We start from the raw sequence: 20,408 nt of genomic DNA on the forward strand, positions 1-20,408 counted from the left end.
CTACTTTATATGAAATAGATAAACAACAAGGTCTTACTGTATAGCACAGGGAACTATATTCAACATCTTAGAGTCAACTAAAACGGAAAAGAAAAAAAATGAATGACATCCTCTTGTGTGCAAAATCCTAACCCAACCGGTCTAGAAGTTCTAGAAATGTGGCCAATTTGCTAGCAAACAGTTAAACTCAAGAAATAGCACCTGTGAAATTAAAGGTGTGTGTTAACTATGGAGTCAATTCTCTCTCTTGGAAATAAGACCCAGAAGGTAGACCAACCAAGCAAGCAAGCACCTGGGAGTTACGTTATTTGCATGTCTGATCTGACAGTCAGAACATCATGCCTGCTCTCTCTCCAAACACACTGAGGTGTATGGTATCTGAGCTCAACACTTTTAGAAAACAATGGAGCCCCAAAGAGTCAAGAGATAGTAAATATTTGAATCCCAAATAATTCCACCCCCAGAAACATAGCTAATGCAGTCAATCTTAAATAATTTAACAGTTCTGGGCTCTGTTGTTCAGAACAGTGTCTTTTAGAAGAGTGGACCACTAAAAACGATGTGAACAAGCAACAGCAAAGGACTGGTCAAATAAGTTGTGATATGACAATTATTTACTGAAAACCATGTAAAAAGGCAGGGGAACGATTTCTGAAGTTATGTAAATGAGAGTGAAAAGACCATAAAATTTTATATGCAGTCTGGCCAGAATTTCATACAGACGCAAAAACAAGCCCATAAACCAATACATGAAAAAGGAAGGCTGGAAAGAAACGAAATTTCTGTTCAACACCATTTTGCCTTGCATATGGGGCTATGGAGAAGTCTACTTTTTTCCACCTCTTGGTATTTTCTGAATCGTTGCTAATGATCTGAAAGCAGCCTCTCTCTTTCTCTAATAATACACAGAAAGAAACTATAACACGGGCAGCCTTGTGTTGATGGCAGCCGAATGTGTCTAGACATCTAATCGCAGGAAAATAAGTGCTGGATAACTTGACATTATTGGCATTCACAGAGAGCCTCACCGGCACTGGGACATTGATCTGTGTTCAGTTTGGTTTCCGAAGGCGTGGGAAGAGATGAGCTCTCAGATGGACTCCAAAGAGGACGTTTGTTCTCTGGCACTGAACCAGGTCAAACTGGATTCTGATCCCGGGTGTAAAATACTTGAAAGCTGAAAGTAGGTCAGCAGGGTCAGGGAGCACAGGGCACATCTTGTCGCCACAGCTCGAAACTTCTAGACTCATCCCAAGGCACAGAAGGAAAGGGGAGCTTGGGAAAGGAAACCTGGGATTCCTGGAAGGCCAGGCAAGAGCATGTGCTGAGGCCTGGCAGCCCGGGGATTCAAATTCTAGGCTATGAGTCTGCACACTGTGGCCAGCTGCGTGATTTTTGCAAATGAAGACTCATCTCTGCTCGTTCGTTTCTGTGGCTGCGACAGAAAGCATGTAGCCGCATTGCGGAAAACACTGGCCATCTGGCCCTTCCAGAAAAAGTTAGCCGACACTGACTGATGCAAGCTTTCCAAGCTTTGAAACCACAGATTGATCCTATCTTCCTTAGGACTCAGCGGTGACGCACACGTATCCAGGTTCAGGGTTCAGTCTGTAGAGAAAGCGCGCTGCGCGGGTTTGACCGTGCCACCCGCTGCAGCAGGCACGGGCTCTTTTTCCCGCTAACACACCGGCAGCGCTGGAGGAGTGTGTTTCTCCGGAGCCAGCATTTGCTGTCTGCCCCATTCTTCTGTCTTGACCAACCTTTACAAGACTCCCCCACCACCCACCTTGACGTGATCTTGCTTTTTTTGTTTCCCTAGTCTTTGGCTGCTCCGTGTGGCCTGTGGGATCTTGGTTCCCTGATCAGGGATCTAACCGGAGTCCCCTGCAATGGGAGTGTGGTGTCTTAACCACTGGACCACCAGGGACATCCTATCTTGCTTTTTTTTTAAGAAATTGTTTATTTATTTCTGGCTGTGCTGGGTCTTCGTTGCTGTGCAGGCTTTTTCTCTAGTTGCGGCAAGGTGGGGCTGCTCTCTAGTTGCGGTGAGCGGGCTTCTCATTGCGGTGGCTTCTCTTGTTACTGAGCCCAGGCTCTAGGGCACTTGGGCGTCCATAGCTGTAGCTCACAGGCTCTGGAGCACAGGCTCAGTAGTTGTGGCACACCGGCTTGGTTGCTCCGTGGCTTGTGGGATCTCCTGGACCAGTGATCGAACCCACATCTCCTGCATTGGCAGGTGGATTCCATACCACTGAGCCACCAGGGAAGCCCCCCATCTTGCTTTTTGACCAGGACAAATTTTAAGTGAAAACCTGTACATCACTCTTGTGTCTGGAAGGCGGTATTATTTGCTGTAAATACTGTAGGTCACTGTAGAGCAGTGGTCCCCAACCTCTCCGGCACCAGGGACCAGTTTTGTAGCGAGGGCTGAACCCAGAGAGATTACTTTAAAGTGAAGCAGATTGCGTCACTCCGTGGTTAATAACCTACCAACGGTGTCTGATTGCAAAGAGGATAAAACCCAACCTTCTCACTATAACCTCAAAGTCCTTGGACTGGGTCCTGTGTGCACCTGCTGCAGAGCCTAGCCCCCAACCTAGGAACATGCTTCCCTGGCTCTGAACAACTGGCACCTTTGTCAGCTCAGAAACCACCCAGTCAGAGAGGCCTTTCTTCCTTTCTTCAGTTGCTCAGTCGTGTCCGACTCTTTGCCACCCCATGGACTGCAGGATGCCAGGCTTCCCTGTCCTTCATTATCTACTGGAGTTTGCTCAAACTCATGGCCGTTGAGCCAGGGATGTGATCCAGCCATCTCATCCTCTGTCACCCCCTTCTCCTCTTGTGCTCAGTCTTTCCCAGCATCAGGGTCTTTTCCAATGAGTTGGTTCTTCGCATCAGGTGGCCAAAGTATTGGAGCTTCAACTTCAGCATCAATCCTTCCAATGAGTATTCAGGGTTAACTTCCTTTAGGATTGACTGGTTTGAGTTCCTTATTGTCCAAGGGACTCTCAAGTGTCTTCCCTAGCATAGCAGTTTGAAAGGATCAATTCTTTGGAGCTCAGCCTTCTTTATGGTCCGACTCTCACATGGCCTTGCTGACTCCCATTAATTCAAATAACGGAATTTGATTTTCATTGAGGCCCTTCGCCGTTTCCCATTTGTTTATGGATACATCTGTCTCCCTGCCCCAGGATGCAAGCTCCCCTTCACCTCTCTCTTACTGTTGATGCAAAATATAATTTGTGTTGAGTGTTGCTCAGTCCTTGGGATGTGGACACCTCTGGGGCCGGGGCATCAGGCTCAGTGGTTAAGAACCCGCCTGCCAATGCAGGGAACACGGGGTCCATCCCTATTCTGGGAAGACCCCACATGCTTCAGGGCAACTAAGCCCAAGTGCCGAAATTACTGAGCCCTAAAGCCTGTGCTCTGCGACAAGAGAAGCCACCGCAATGAGAGGCACGTGCACCGCAACTAGAGAGTAGCCCCCGCTAGCCACAACTAGAGAAAGCCAATGCACAGCAACGAGGACCCAGCACAGGAAAAAAAAATTGCTCCACAACAAGGACGTCTTCTTCCCATTCAGTGGATGAGAAAGCCAAGGCAAAGAAAGCTGAAGTGCCCCTTGGTGTTCTCTGCTCTCTGATCAATGATGTTTGTAAACATCCTGTGAGGCAAAGGCAGAGCTTTTTTGCAGATGGGGACACTGAGACCCACAGAAGGTTAAGTCTCACCACCCCCCTCCACCTTGTATTGAGTAAGTGACAATGGGGCCTGCTTTTCTGCAGAATCACAAGCACGGTGCTATGGGGTGACACTATGCTCGCCGAGAAACATAATCTCTACCATCATTTGGCTCCTGCAGAAAATGAGACATACAGCAAGTCACTGGCCTCTTATTGCAGCCACTAGGAACCATCTGCTTCTCATTCCTGTCTTTTCACAGACGTCTCCGAGGAGTTCTCACTCCCATCACCAGCTCAAGTGCGGCAATGCCTTGCAGACTCAGCAACTTCCCCCGATCACCATGTGGCACTGCCACTTCTTTCCAAAGGATGTCCCCAAGCAAACCTGGGACTCTTCATTTCACAGAGTTGAAGAGATGTGGGGAAAAAGTTCTCCTGGATACGAACTCGGAGTAGACACAGGTGGATGCCAGCGTTCCCAGTACCAGCTCAGTGGCTCCCAGAGCACAGTCTTCGGTGGGGGACGGGGAGGAGGTCGGGGATGTGCGCCATGTGGGTGGAGAACAGGGCACAGAGCTGTGTGAACTCACCCCCTGGGGGTCCCCAGTTGGAACCCTAGTGTTAGGATGCGGTGGCTTCCAGAGTTTCTTTCTCCTTCTCTGTCCATGAGCACCAGCCCGGATGTGGCCCAAGGCCAGCTTTCTTTCTTAACTAATTTTTATTGGAGTATAGTTGCTTTATTTCTCTTTGAGGTGACCTTCCCTGGTGGCTCAGTGGTAAAGAGTCCGCCTGCAATGAGGGAGACGTGGGTTTGATCCCTGGGTCAGGAAGATCCCCTGGAGAAGGGAACTCCAGTGTCCTTGGCTGGAGAATCCCATGGACAGAGGAGCCTGGTGGGCTGCAGTCCACGGGATCGCAAAGAGTTGGACATGACTTAGCAACTAAACAACTATAAGGAGAGGGTAGCTGCAGCACCCAGCACACTGCCATGCAGAGCTGCTGCTGCTGCTAAGTCGCTTTAGTCGTGTCCGACTCTGTGCGACCCCAGAGACGGCAGCCCACCAGGCTCCCCCGTCCCTGGGATTCTCCAGGCAAGAACACTGGAGTGGGTTGCCATTTCCTCCTCCAATGCATGAAAGTGAAAGTCAAAGTGAAGTCGCTCAGTCGTGTCCGACTCTTAAAGACCCCATGGACTGCAGCCCACCAGGCTCCTCCGTCCATGGGATTTTCCAGGCAAGAGTACTGGAGCGGGGTGCCATTGCCTACTCTGCCGTGCAGAGTAGGTGCTCAGAAAACAGAAGTGGGAGCCAGTATGGGAAGCACGGTTAGCAAATGGAGGGACTAATGGAAATCTGTAGTGTGGTAGCGTAGTCATCTCCACCCCCCGCGCATCCCACTGTGGAGGGGGAAGCGGATCCTTATTCCAAAACTACCCCATCTCTCCAGACTCCAAAGTTTCTGCTTCTTTGTCCTCTCGCCAGCAAATTCCTTCAGTAAGAACCCACAAGGAACACAACAGATGCCCAGTTTCATGAAAACATCATCAATCTTGTCAGCTCTGTCTGGATTTCCCATCCCCAAACAGTGCGTATTAAGTCACTTCAGTCATGTCCGACTCTCTGCAACCCTGTGGACTGTAGCCCACCAGGCTCCTCTGTCCATGGGATTCTCCAAGCAAGAGTACTGAAGTGGATTGCCATTTCCTCCTCCACGGGATCTTCCTGACCCAGGGACTGAACTCAAGTCTCTTACATCTCCTACATTGTTCTTTACCACTAGCGCCACCAGGGAAGTCCTCCCAAAACAGGGATGGATCCATTTAATGAGATCTTGAGTGCCAGTATAGATAGAGCTCTCTCCCTCCTCCTCCAGTTCTGTAAAAAACCAGCAGACATGTATCTTGACACATTAAAATCTTCTTAATTCTTCTACGCGGTGCAGAAAGAAATGAAACCCCATGCTGGGTACAAAATTGAAAAAGCAGTGCCAAGGGCAGAATGAGGGGTCTTAGGCAGAGATTTGGGGATATTTTAGAATCCAGACTCTAAACAAAGTTGGAATTCTTCAGGTGAAATTCCTGAAGAATTGGATCCACCATTTTGAAGAGGGGGAAAAAAGTACTATTCAAGTTTAGAAAATAAAATTTGTAGCAAGCTGGAAACTGTCATGGACTTCCCTGGTGGCGCAGGGGATAGGAATCTGCGTTCCAATTGAGGGGACTTGGGTTTGATCCCTGGTCCGGGAGGATCCCACATGCCACAGAGCAGCTAAGCTCGTGCACCACGACTATGGAGTCTGCGATCTAGAGCCGCAGCTACTGAAGCCCGTGAGCCTAGAGACTGTGCTCCACAGCAAGAGAAGCCACCTCAATGAGAAGCCCGCACGACACAGCTAGAGAGTAGCCCCCACACACCACAGCTAGAGAAATCCTGTGCAAAGCAGCAAAGACCCAGCACAACCAAAAATAAAATAAGAAATAAATAAAATTAAAAAAAAGAAAGAAAACCGTCATGTTTGCCCCTTGGAAGCTGTGTGGTCTTGGGCCAGTGGCTTGAGTGCTCTGGGCTGCTGTTTGCTCGTCCGTGGGGTGATGAGCAGAGATGACAATGAATGAAGAGCAGTGGCTCAGGTCCATGGCGCAGGGCCTGCCTCAGGCTCGTCCTGCAAATGCCCAGCAGGCAGGACATGCTCGCTGGCGGGGACAGAAGGGTTCCAGACCTGATGTCGAGCCTGGCAGATGCTATCGCCAGCGGAACCCGGGCTGCCTGCGAGGAAAAACTGTCGCTTGCACTGCCAGCAAAACCAAGATGCTCAGAGCCAGGAACTGTGGGATGAGGCCACAGGACCCACGTGTTACTACAGAGGTAACAGATTCCCCAGCATAGAAGCAACCCTAGGACTTCCCTGGTGGCCCAGGGGATAAGAATCTGCCTGCCAATGCAGGGGACATGGGTTCAGTCCCTGGGCCGGGAAGATCCCCGTGCCTCGGAGCAACTAAGCCCGTGCACCACGACTACTGAGCCTGCGCTCTAGGGTTCCTGCTCTGCAACAAGAGAGGCCACCGAAATGAAGAGTAGCCCCCGCTCGCCACAACTAGAGAAAACCTGCGAACAGCAGCAAAGACCCAGCACAGCCAAAAATAAATAAATTAATTAATTAAAGAGTCCATGATATTGGCTCAGTGGGATTATTCATATGGAAAGAAAAATTTATCATGATCTTACCTCATTCAATACCTAAAAATCAACCCCAGGCAGATGATAGAGATAATATGAAAAACTAAATGTGAAAGCTTCTAGAAAATAGAGGGGCAACATGAATGACTTTAAATTTCTGAACTAGCACACAAAACCACAAAAAAAGATAAATATGAGCTCATCTAAAAATTAAAGTCCCAATAACCCAAAGTCACCATTGAAAAGTAAATTCATGCCACAGAGTAGAAGAAGATCCATAACACATAACTGGCAGAGGGAGCTTTATCCAAATAGATTAAGAAAACTCTTACAAATCTATAAGAAAAAGAAAAATAGACAAATGCAAAGAAAAATGGACAAGCGATCTTAATAGGCACTTCATAAAACAGGAATTTCAGGTAGTCAACATACATAATATAGAAAAGGTGATGAACTCAGTTAGTAGAGAAATGTTTAAAAAAAATACACAACTCCTGGAATGGCTGAAATATAATAGCAAGTTGAGGTGCTTGAGCTGGAGAGGGTATGGAGGAAGGGGACTCCTCATACACACAGTTGGCAGAGTCTAAATGGGGCAACCAATTTGTTCTAGAATGTTCATGACAACACTATAATAGTCTTGCTATGGACCGAATTCAGTTTCTGGCCCTTCTTTCCTCTGTGATCTTGGCCAAGAAACTTAAAATTCTCTGATTCTGTTTCCACGTCCACAAAGAAGGTCATTCCCACCTGGATTATTGAAAGCTTTAAATGAGATAATCCAAATAGAACCCAGTGCCTGGCAGGTAGAAAGCATCCGACCACTCACTCTTATCATCTAATCTGTGTGTGTGTGTGTGTGTGTGTGTGTGCTCAGTCGCTCAGTTGTGTCTGACTCTTTTGCGATCCCATGAACTGTAGCCTGCCAGGCTCCTCTGTCCGTGGGATTTTCCAGGCAAGAATACTGGAGTGGGTTGCCATTTCCTTCTCCAAGGAATCTTCCCAGGCCAGGAATTGAACTCGAGTTTCCTATATTGGCAGGCAAATTCTTTATCACTGAGCCACCAGGGTAGCCCTAATAACCACAAATATGCTATTTCAAAAGGCAGTATTGTTGCCATTTTACAGATGAGGAAACTGAGACCCAGAAGTCACAACCTGCAGGGAGCTCAGGAGGCCAGCTACACAGCTGCTTTCCAAACATAGGACTTCTTCCTTGACCCCCAAAGGAACAGCTAAGCGACAGACTCCAACCTAAGCCCATAACAGGATGTCAAGGGGCTGCACAGGGTTGAATCTGATCAATTACTGCAAATGATCCAAGTTGTTGGCTGCCTCTGGAAGTGCTTTGAACTTTGAACCCACTCACCACTAGCTTTATTCAGCATTTTGTACTTTTGAACACTGCTTTCTCATTTGCCGTCGCAGCTGGTCTTCGCAAACTCTATTGTGATCATCAAAGGATAAGACAAGATTATTCCCATTGATGGATGAGTAAACTGAGGCCAGAGTAAACAGCGGCATCCATGGGGCTTAGTATTAGCAAAGGTCCAGGTCTGTATGCCTGGGTTTCTCTCTAGACTTGATGTTTTTATTATGAGAGCCTGAAGTCAATCATCTATTCTGAGCCTGCATTTTCCACCTCTGAAACCTGATCAGTCTTTCCTCTTTAGGTTGTTATGAGCAATGAGATGAGCAAATACACATGAAACCCTCAGAACAGCCCTAGCACCCGCTGAATGCTCGGCAAATATGAGCTGCCAGTGTTTATGGGCCGTTGCAATAGGATGGACAGAGCCTAAGTTGAAAGTCTGTCCAGGGTCCTCTGAATGTTTGCTCTTGTCCCTGAAGCTTATCATTACCCTGGCAGCCCAGCCCTGGATCCCTCTGGGACCCTGACCCTAGGTCGTCGTGTCCATGCTCTTCTGTGGGTGGCTCTTCTTTGAGTCCTGTTTTCAGCCCCTGGGAGGACTGTGCACTTACGACTGGGGCAGAACGCCAGCCATGCAAATCCGCATGCAGGCAGTAATTTGCACAAATGCTCCTCGGTGTGCTCATTTCCAGCCTGTCCCCAGAACGGCGCTCGGCTTGCAAAGCCAGCAGAGAGCTATTTACAGCTCTCGGCAAAGAGAAGGGAGGCAGGCTCTGATCTCGCATGGGAATGGCCCTGCTGAGGTGCTGGTGGGTTGCTCTTTTGGCTGCTTTAAGAGGCTGTTCAGCCAGTCTAGCCCTGAAGGAGCTTCGAGGTCCTGAAAGCTTTTGCTGAAAGGCCAGGGATCCGCCCCCGCGATTGTCTGATTCCCTCAGGGAACCCACATGCAAAATCAGGGGACCTGTGTCCCTGCTCCCACTCACAGCTGCTGAGCCATCAGGGAAGCCTGACCAATAGCTGCCTGTAGACTCCAAACATCTAGAGAAAGGGATACAGGAGACCTGTCAAAACCATGGACCACTCTAGCCGCTCTAGGTCAGGGATTGACAAACTGGTTGGGAGGCGGGAGACATCCGGCCCCCCCAGACTGTTTGTGTAAATAAAGTTTTATTAGCACACAAACATCCATTCATTTACATTTCACGGTACAGTCGAGTGGTTGTAACTATAGCTGCATGGCCCACAAAGCCTCAAATATTTACTATCTGCCCCTTAAAAAAAAAATCTGCTGAGCCCGACTCTACGTGAAGCCCCCACCATCTCATCTTCTAACAAACAGGCTCCTCCTACAGTCAGTCCACTCTCCATGAAGCTTCCTGAAGAGTATTTCTCAAGTGCTAATCAAATCAGGTCACCTCCTTACTTAAAAGCCTTCCAGGTTCCCCAGGGGTCTCTGGGTCAAGTCTAAACTCAGCATCAAGGGTCACCAGGCTGTTTATGATCTGGCCTTCTCACAGCTCCCCTCTTCTTAGCCATCCACTCTGGGGAGCCTCTGCCAAACACCTCCCCCATCCTCTGAACATTGGTTTTTTATTTAAAAAGCCATCTCAATGGAAAACTATGCATTGTTTACATACCACACAAACTTTTAAGATATCCGATTCTAGCCTTGTTCATTACATTATCTTCAAGCTATTTTTTTTCCCAACTCTTTCTAAGTTGTAGGAATCTGATGTGTGTATACATGCTCAGCTGCTTAGTCGGTCCAACTCATTGCGACCCTATGGACTGTAGCCTGCCAGCCTTCTCTGTCCATGGGATTTTCCAGGCAAGAATATTGGAATGGGTTGCCATTTCCTCCTCCAGGGGAATCTTCCCAACCCAGGGATCGAACCTATGTCTCTTGCACTGGCAGGTGGATTCTTTGCCAGTGAGTCACCTGGGAAGCCCAGGAATCTCACAGAGGAGCCAATTCTGTCTTGTCCAGTCATTTTTTTGCCTCCATTTGCAATGGATTTCACCATTCCTTTATTCCATAGACAACTGTGCTTTATTTGACTTTTCCTTTGAACCTCTTCCAACATCTGCTTGGTTCTTTCATTGAATGAGCTTTACAGAATCATTAAGTGTTCATCTTTGTATCTCTAAGGGAGTCATGGTTTTATCACCACCCCCCGTTTTACTTTTTCCTGAAGATTTTAAGAGTTTTCCATGAAGTCTGTGAGCCCCTGTTTGCGTCCTATCTGTTGAGAATATCTTTCCTGTCTTTTCTGCCTTTTCCTCCAGAAATTTCTTTCCCAGCATGCCCAGGTACAGAGACAGAGAACCTCTTCCTTCTCTGAGCTCCTCCCTCTATCTACTCCCACCTTCCTGGTACTCTTCTCTCTGACTGGTTGTTTATGGGCCTGTTCCCTGATAGCTGGGCTTCCCACGTGGCACTTGTGGGAAAGAACCCTCCTGCCAGTGCAGGAGACATAAGAGACTCTAGTTCGATCCCTGGGATGGGAAGATCCCCGAAGAAGGGAATGGCAACCCACTCCAGTATTCTTGCCTGGAGAATCCCATGGACAGAGGGGCCTGGTGGCCTATGGTCCATAGCGTCGCAAAGAGTCAGACACGACTGAAGTGACTTAGCACACACAGTACATCCTGACAGCTAGCCTAGAAGATCCTCTGGTGTGGAAGCTGGGTGTTTGTCTCTTCTTACCATGCACACACACACCCTACCATTAGTGTATAAGACAAGTGGGAGTTGTATGACAAACGGGCACATTCACTCAGGAATGAATGAATGCAGATTGCTAGACTGCCCACCTAGACAGAAGCCACTAAGAGGGAGACCTTGTTTTCCTTGTTAATACTGTACACGGGATGCCAATGTCCGACACCTACAAAGTACTCAACAAACACTGGCTGAATAAATGAAAAAAAAAAATACCATTTCAGGACTTCCCTGGTGGTCCAGTGGCTAAGAATCCGTCTGCCAATGCAGGGGACACGGGTTCGATCCCTGGTCCAGGAAGACTGCATGCCACGGGGCAACTAAGCCCGTGAGCCACAACTCCTGAACCTATGAGCCCAGTCTCAGAGCCACAAGTCCTGAGCCCACATGCACCCTGGAGCCTGTGCTCTGCAGCAAGAGAAGCCACCACAATGAGATGCCCACGCACCTCAACTAGAGAGAACCTGCACAGCAACAAAGACCCAGCACAGCCAAAGACAGATTAATTAATTAAAAAATACCATTTCAGTTCCTGTTCTTGGCCCACTTTTAAATCATCTCCCAGCTCGCCACGTGTGAAAAGCACCCCAGCAGCCCCTGAACGCTACCCTCCCGCCCTGTATTTTCACGTGTCATAACCATGGCCTTTCAACTGCTCCCCTCTAGGAAACGGATGGCCATCTCTCCATTCTGCTTTATGGTCATCGCCTGACCTTGAGCAAGACGCCACCCCTCTGGCTTTCCAATGGGTGAAGCAAGGTCAGTTCAGGCATTCCAAGAGATAAAATACATCAGGCGGAGATACGGATGGCCAGTAACACCCTAATGATGTTTCTGCTCAGGCACCATTTACAATGTAACAGATGCTGTCAAGGTAACACATCAGCGAAGCTACAGGGGTTAGCTCTGAGTTGTGAGGTTACAGAGATGGCCAAGGATGAGCTTCCTAAACTACCTGAAGGTGCACACGAACCCCCTCGTCCCACCAGGATAGTGTTAAACCGCAGACTGCATTTTGTAGGATGCTGGGTGGGGCCCAAGCGCCCACATTTTCCCCCCAGCTCCCCAGCGATGTCATGCCACTGGGCGCTGGACCACACTTTCAGCAGCAAGATGCCACGACACAGTGGGTCCCAGCTTTGCAGGAACTCTCCGAGCAGTGGCTGAAAGACAGATAACCAGTACGTGGCTGATGTGTTGTGTGCTCAGTCACTTCAGTCGTGTTCAACTCTTTGTGACTCCATGGACTGTACCCTGCCAGGCTCCTTTATCCATGGGATTTTCCCTGCAAGATTACCGGCATGGGTTGCCATTCTCTCCTGCAGGGAATCTTCCTGACCCGGAGATCGAACCCGCGTCTCCTGTATCTCCTGCATTGCAGGCAGTTTCTTTACCGCTGAGCCACTGGGGAAGCCCTGGTTGCTGATCGTTCAAAGTAATAAATGTTAGTGCCCAAGTGGGAGAGGCTGACAGTTAAGACTATGAGACTCCGAGGATGGACAGGTTGGCGAGCGGGGGTAGTCAGGTGCAGGGTTCCCAAGGGACATGGAAACCAGGTTGGGAGCATTCTGCTAGGTCGGTGATTCAACAGAGTGATAATTCTGGTGGTGGGACCTGTCGATCTCTGTTTTAATACATCCTCCAGGGGATTCTGATGTGCAAGTCTGAGAACCACTGTGCTAGGCAGAAAGGGGTAGAATATTCCAGATTCCAGTTGGAAGAACAATGTTTTGTTTCACATAGTCGACTTTCAGGCACATGTCCAGACCCTGTAAATTGCATTCATTACTTCATCTATCTATCCACCCACCCACCCATCCAACATCCAACAGATAAGTTGTGAATGCCCACTAGGCATCTTGTTAGGCACAGGAAGTTGCAGATAGACATGCCTGTCTAAGCTTCTAAACCACTGATTTCCAGCCAGGGGATGTCTAGCAATGTCTGGGGACATTATTGCTTGCCACAACTTGGAGCTAAGTGTGCTACTGGCATTGAGTGGGATAAAACCCAGAAATGCCGCTGAACATCCCATAGTACACAGGACGCCCCACCTGCCTCCATGCCCACCCCACCCCAGCCGTGGCAAGAGTGTTGTAAAAAAACTTTGTTCTGGGAATTCCCTGGTGGTTAAGTGGTTAGGACTTGGTGTTTTCAATGCTGGAGCCTGGTTCAATTCCTGGTTGGGGAACTAAGATTCTGAAAGTTGCAAAGTGTGGCAAAAAAGAAGAAAAGGAAACTTTGCTCTAAACTAGGAACCCCTGGAGGGCAGGAACTGTCACTTGGACATCCCAAAGTCACGAGACAGGGCCTGACCCCCAGGAGCTAAGTGAATGTTTAAATGCAAAAGGAAATAGCAAGACAAAGATGTACTTAGGTATATATAGAATTCTTATACAACAACAAAAAGACAAACATCCCAATTAAAAAATGGGCAAAGGACTTAAACGGACCTTTCCCCAAAGAAGATACATAAAAGGCCGATTAGCACGTGAAAAGATGTTCAACATCACTAATCATTCAGTTCAATTCAGTTCAGTTCAGTCGCTCAGTCATGTCCGACTCTTTGCGACCCCATGAATCGCAGCACGCCAGGCCTCCCTGTCCATCACCAACTCCTGGAGTTGACTCAAACTCACGTCCATCGAGTCAGTGATGCCATCCAGCCATCTCATCCTCTGTCGTCCCCTTCTCCTCCTGCCCCCAATCCCTCCCAGCATCAGAGTCTTTTCCAATGAGTCAACACTTCGCATCAGGTGGCCAAAGTACTGGAGTTTCAGCTTTAGCATCATTCCTTCCAAAGAACACCCAGGACTGATCTCCTTTAGAATGGACTGGTTGGATCTCCTTGCAGTCCAAGGGACTCAAGAGTCTTCTCCATTAGGGAAACGTAAATCAAAACCACAGTGAGAAAAAGTAAGAAAAAAAGATACCCACCCCCCAATCAGATACTGCTTCATATCCACTAGAATAAGGTAATACATTGTAATACTAGTAATCAGAAAATAACAAGTGTTGACAAAAATGTGGAAAAAATTGGAACCCTCACACATTGCTGGTGAGCTTGTAAAATGGTGGAGTCTGGCATGGCGGTTCCTCAAAAGGTTAAGCAAAGAGCTACCATGGGACCCAGCAGTCCCACTCCCCAAAGAACGGAAAGCAGATCTTCAAGCTGCAATTTGTACACACATGTCCACAGCTGCATCATTCATAGCCGTCAAGTTGGAAGCCCAAATGTCCCTCAACTGATAGACGGATAAACCAACTGGCGTATAATCCACGCGATAGAATATTATTTAGCCATGAAAAGGAGCAAAGTACTGATATATGCTACCACAGAGAAGTCAGACCAATATGCCACATGTTGGATAATGCCATTTATATGAAATAGTCAGACCAGGCAAATCTATTGAATCAGAAAGCAGACGAATGGTTGGCAGGGGCTGGGGGAAGGGAGGGTGACTGCTTCATGGGGACAAGTTTTCCTTTCGGTATGATAAAAGAGTTCTGGAACTAGAGAGAGGTGACGATTGCATGACATTGTGAAAGTACTTAATGTCACTGAATTGTACCTTTTAAAATTATTTAGGGATTTACCCGGCAGTCCAGTGGTTAAGATTCTTCACTCCTAATGCAGGGGACATGTGTTTGATCCCTGGTTAGGGAACTAAGATCCCATACACATATTTTTTAATCACCTGGGGCTTCCCAGGTGGTGCAGTGATAAAGAATTCGCTTTCCAATGGGGGAGATGCAAGAGACGCTGGCTTAAACCCTGGGTTGGGAAGGCCCCCTGGAGAAGGAAATGGCACCCCACTCCAGTATTCTTGCCTGGAGAATCCCATGGACAGAGGAGCCTGGTGGGCTACAGTCCATGGGGTTGCAGAGTCGGATACAAATGAGCACACAAGCACTCTCTTGCACACACTGCGCAGTAAACGCTCATCCAGTCTCTATTGTGTGGCAGGGACAGTGCTCTGCATTCAGGACGGAAGTGAAAGAGACTCGAATGTATGTCTACTCCCCAGGGAGACAGATGGGGAGGAAACCCAGCCAACAGTTACAGACCCAAGGAAGCCTCGGATGTTTAAGCATTCAGTTCTGAGGATAAACGGATCCTCGCTGGGGGAGGCTGGAGGCAGGAAGGGTCACGGAGACAGCTTTTGAAGGAGGAGGGCAATTTGCCCTTGGGAAGTCGACCCCAAGACAGAGAGGATGTGTGATCAGAGGCTGTATCAGGCGATACCATTCCTGGGATGGGTAAGACAGTTTAAAATGCCTGGTGCCTCCAGGAAAGCGAGGCTAGTCAGACGTGGTGGAGACAAAGGAGGACATGCAGCTCAGAACCACTTCCTGGGCCTTCTGTAGGGGTGCAGTGGGGAGCGGGTGGTGCATTCTGGAAGCCCTCAGGCTCCCCAGCTGTCACCCATGATGCTTTTGTCCCCGGCTTTCTGGCAAGGAGGGCAGACAAGGAGAGAGAGAGGAATGGGGAGAGCCAGGGCTCATACTACTGAAGAGGGACTAGGTACCAGGTGCTTGAACAAGGGTTTCAGCCAATCCTCACAGTAACTCAGAGCTGCGTTCTTCCATTGCACCTCCGTCTACCTCCCCCCTCCTTCTGCCTTTCGTTCTTTTCTTTCTTTATTCCTTCCTTCTTTCCTTTCTTTCAACTACCATTGCCTTTCTAAAGATGGGAAAATGTGACACTAACAAACAGAATGGCCATGGCCTAGGCTGTCATGCTGTGAGGGTACAAAGTGAAGTGAACGTGTTAGTGGCTCAGTCGTGTCTGACTCTTCATGACCCCATAGACTGTAGCGCCGCCAGGCTCCTCTGTCCATGGGATTCTCCAGGCAAGAACACTGGAGTGGGTAACCATTCCCTTCTCCAGGAGATCTTCCCCACCCAGGGATTGAACCCAGGTCTCTCGCGTTGCAGGCAGATTCTTTACCATCTGAGCCACCAGGGAAGCCCCCCTCATGCTGGTGGAAGCCCAGTTCAGCTCTGGTCAGTGTGACCTCAGGCCCCACCAGGATGCTGGTGACAAGAGTCCCCTGTGGGCAGGGCGGAGGCTCAGCCTGTGGACATGAGGCCTCAGATCTCTGTCTCTTGGCTCCAGAACTCTTAGGAAGCTCAAAGGCCTGAGTTCCAGTCACTGGCAGCTTCTGGCATGACCACTTCCCAGGAAAGAGGGACTGGGTGTGCAGGAATGTCCAGTCCTCAGATCCTGCCTGCCTCTCTTTCCTGGGGGCCAGGCAGCTGAAAGAGCCCCAGCCTGGTGTGCAGAGCTCGGGACACAGTCATCCCCTGCCATCTTCGTGGCTAAAGGACTCTGAGCAAGTCTCAATCTCTGGGGGCTGTGCCTGGCTCACCTTTAATGCACAGTAAGCTGGCTAAAGGATCCTGTTTCCTCTTTCCCCCCATGGATAGACACATACACACACACACACACACACACACACACACACACACAGAGGCCCCTTTCATGTTTCTCGCTTCCCTATATGTATGTACATATACTTACTAAAATACCTATATATTGATTCTGTGACTTTATCATTTTCAGTAAATGATGTCTTAGAGATCTCTCCAGGTCAGGAGTATAGTTCCACCCCATTCTCCTAAAAAGACGGCTCATTTTTCCAATAATGTAACCCCTTCCCATCTTGGATTGCCAAGCCCTTGGGTGAACATTCCTGCATTGGCCTAGCATTTCTACAGGAGATTCTTTCTTAGCTGAGGGATGGCTGGGCCCCAGAGCTTGCAGTTAAAATTCTGAGACGGCTAAAGGAACTGAGAAGGCTCCAGAACTAGGTTATTTCTAAAACTGTCTTTGACTTCCAGCAGGGACAGTTGCTTTGACTTCTAGCAAGGATGGGGGTAATGCTGTTAGCAGAGTCCTTTAACCTCTGTGGGCCTCAGCTCACCTGTAAAATGGGAAACCTACAGTAATGCACATGGAGGTGCTCTGGATTTTCCAGAGTGAGGGGTTGGTTAATATTGCCCTCAACATCGGGAGGCTCAGCAGTTGACACATGACCTCTATGATGCACAAAGCTGAACGAGGAGCCTGAGTAAGAAGGATGCTCTCCTAACATCAATCATGCACTATGAGTGGAGAATCTACCTTAGACCAGCAGTTCTCAATGCGGGGAGGGGGATTTTGCCCCCCAGAGGACATGCTTGGAGATTATTTTAGTTGCCATCACTAGAAACGGTTGTGACTGGCTTTAATGGGTAGAGGGTAAGGATGCCGCTCCACACCCTACAATGCATGGGACAGCCCCCCTCCCCCGCCCCTGGCAACACAGAATGATCCGGCCCCAAATGGCAACACTGTTGCCCTGCTCTAGACCTATCTCTCTGGAGAATCCCAGGGACGGGGGAGCCTTGTGGGCTGCCGTCTATGGCACAGAGTCGGACACGACTGAAGCGACTTAGCAGCAGCAGCAGCAGCAGACCTATCTCTTATCTGATGCCTAGCCTCTCCCCCCACCAACAAGCCCAATTCAAAGATGAGGAAACTGAGGCTCAGAGAGGCGGATGACCTGCCCAAGGTTGCCCAGCCAGCGGTAACAGAAGTAGATCCCCGGCTCCATCTGACTTTAGGGTCTGGGGTGCATTCCACATCCCACACCATCTCTCTGGGAAGACACCATCCTAGTCTCGAAGCAAGAGCTGACTGTTCGCTGCCTGACAGGTGATCTACATTGTGAGTCTTACCTAAAAGCATAAGCCCCCTACCCAGGTTTAGAGGTTTTATGACTTGTCATAATCACTGCTTCCCCTCACTTGCCATATGCTATGTACTTTACCAAGATGAACTCATTTTACCGTAATAAGGACACTAAGGGAATTAGTTGCAGAGAGGTTAATAATTCCACCAAGACACATACTAAGTAGCAAATCTGGGCTCTGACCCTGAATAGAGGGGCCAGAGATGGATCCCTCAACCCCCATTGCACTAAGCTTCTCCCTCATACTGTGAACTTTCACCTTGGCACCTTGAACTTGGATCCCTGCTCCAACTTGGAGCACTGCCAAGCCCTCAGCTGGAGGCAGTGGGGAGTCCCCACCTCAAGACCCTCCCATTTGTAGGGACCTGGTTGCTGCTGCTCTGTGGGGGTTCAATGCCTCAGGAAAAGAAGCAGGCTCTGAGCTAGGGTGGGAGATGGCAGCAGAGAACTTGGGGTCACAGGGAAAAGGCAGGGATGGAGAGGGAGGGGGCCCTGGAGGGAGGGACTGTGACTTCCATTGCAGGGGTGGGGGTGGGGGTGCTGTTCAAAGAGCCTGGAGCAAGCTTCGCCTGCAACAGATACTCCAGCAGCAGCAGCAGCTCCAGACTAATACAACTGATCTCACTTGCCGTCCTGAGTCCATTCGGATTCTGGCAAGCCTAGACTTGGCAGTTGGCTCAATAAAAAGATGCTACGGGCTGAGCGGGGAAGTGCAGGGGCCCGGGAATGGATTCTATACAGCGACCTGCTGGGGGGCGGCACCGAGTTCCAGCTGTGTCCCCTCCCAGCTGAGTGACATTGGCGGAGTCTCTGCACCATCTCTGACAAGTGGGGAGCCTGGTGCCCAACCACCTTGGTTCTAAATGTGAGGATGGGAGGTAGTATTCTGGACCCTGCCGGTCCACGAGTCCCAGAGAGGCTGTGATCAGCTTCACCACCCACTGGCTGGGTGACCTTGAGCAAGTCTCTTCCCATCTTGGTGCCTCTGCTTGCTCAACTGTCAAATGAAGGAGCAAGATCTTTGGTCTCAAGTCCCTGGGAGGTCTAAGGTCTCCAGGTAGCGCCATTTCTCTCTTTTCCGGGCTGACCTCTTTGGGCGTCTGGGACACACACTTCTCCTTTCTCCACCTCTCGGCTGCAGCTCCAAAGCGAAGCTCCTTGCTTTTTCTCCTCTGCTGCCACCCCTTACTCTGACCCGCCGGATCAAAGCGGTTCCCTGCCCCTGTCAGGTCACCACCAACCTGTCCCTCAGTCCAGCTTCATTGAAGCCAGTCCGATGGATGGCTCCTGCAAGCATCTCTCTTGGCTAAGGGCCTAGGGAATTCCACCGGGCAATGTCCACAGGAGCTAGGAAGGGGGAGCCCCTGGAGGCAAATGGGGGCCCTTCTTTCCGCATGGACACCCTCTTCTCCAGGAGAGGGGTTGGTCTGTCTCAGGGGAGGATATGTGGGACACAGTCCTTTGTGTGTGTGTGTGTGTGTGGGGGTCCTCACTGGTCCTGCTGCCTCAGAGGCCATCTCTGCTGGCAGTTTGGAGGCTCCAGGAATGATCTCTAGGCTGAGGAGCCCAGCTCTAAGGGTTTCAGTCTTCTAAACCTTCTTACTAAACCTCAACCTCTGCTCTTATCTCTGGCAATTGTGGGAGAGGAAAGGAGAGATGGGATCAGGTGGAGTAGAGAGGTGGGAGGGATGGGACAGGGTAGGGGGGGTGGTTAATGGGATGGGATTTGTGCGAAAGGGTTAAAGGGGTGGGGTGAGGTGTGTGGCTTTGTCCAAACCGGTGACCAGACCCTTGCCCACATCTTGAGAAAGAGGAGTAATCTCCCAAATGCCTTAAATGTAAAGGTTTTCAAGGCAATCAGTCTGCTGTCTCTGATGGATGAAGGGGGACTGGGGGTGGAGACAGGGAATTGAGTCCAGTTTCTGAGTTGGGCGGGTGGGTTACACGGAGGTCTGTATCGCACTTGAGGGATACATACAGAGTCTCTGGCCAGCCATATCCTTCTTTTAGGGAGGGGCTTATTTTCCCTCCTGGAGGAAGCACCCCGTTATCTCCGAGCTGAGAAGGGAGGGTGGGGAGAAGAATCCAAACTTAGTTTTTTAGGGACGGGGGAGAGGCATGCGTCTCCAAAGAAATGATGGGCCCTAGAAACCCGGGGAGGCTGGAACCCACTTTGGGGGCGGAGGGAAGCACGTTCCATTCCAAGGGGGAATGTGGGGAGAGCAATCTTATTTCTAGAGCCGGGGGGCCAGGAAGGAAGGGCCCATATCCGAAGGGAAAAGGAAACTATTTTGCTCTCTGGACGGTGGACGGCTCTGTCTTTTCGGGACAGAGGGACCCGCGTCTCGGAAAGATGAGGGCTCGGTCTCTTAAGAGAAGATGCCCCGTTTTTGCTCCCTGGGGGGCAGGGCCACAGGATTCCATCTCAGCTAGCGCGCAAGGGCTCGCCTCACGCGACCCGGCGCCAGGTCCTTACCTCCAGGCCTCTGCTCCAATGTGCAGACTCCGATCCGCCGGGCTCCGAGTTGAGCGATCCGCGCCCTGCGCTCCGGCGGCGCCCGGTCTCTGCCCCGCTTCCCCCAGCGACTCGCCGGGCTCCTGGGCTCCGCCGAGCCGCGCTGGCCAATCAGAGATGCGGGTCCCGGCCCTCTCGCGCGCCACCGCCAATGAGCGCGCCCGCCACGGGCCACCGCCCCCGGGAGGGCGGGGGGAGGCGGG

At 50.0% G+C, this 20,408-nt stretch overlaps 1 protein-coding gene across 2 annotated transcripts in view; it reads right to left on the bottom strand.

The window, feature by feature from the left end:
* Positions 1 to 20,300, bottom strand: part of ABAT (4-aminobutyrate aminotransferase) — an 88,958-nt gene extending 68,658 nt beyond the window's left edge. The window contains exon 1 of one of the 2 annotated variants that reach the window (XM_006063381.4): positions 20,167 to 20,300. The gene's annotated coding sequence lies outside the window, so the exon portion shown is untranslated. The remainder of the gene's footprint in view (positions 1 to 20,166) is intronic. The other variant, XM_006063382.4, reaches the window with a different exon arrangement.
* Between the last annotated feature and the right edge of the window lie 108 nt (positions 20,301 to 20,408).

The sequence above is a fragment of the Bubalus bubalis genome, chromosome 24 (assembly GCF_019923935.1).
Source record: "Bubalus bubalis isolate 160015118507 breed Murrah chromosome 24, NDDB_SH_1, whole genome shotgun sequence".
NCBI lineage: Eukaryota > Metazoa > Chordata > Mammalia > Artiodactyla > Bovidae > Bubalus > Bubalus bubalis.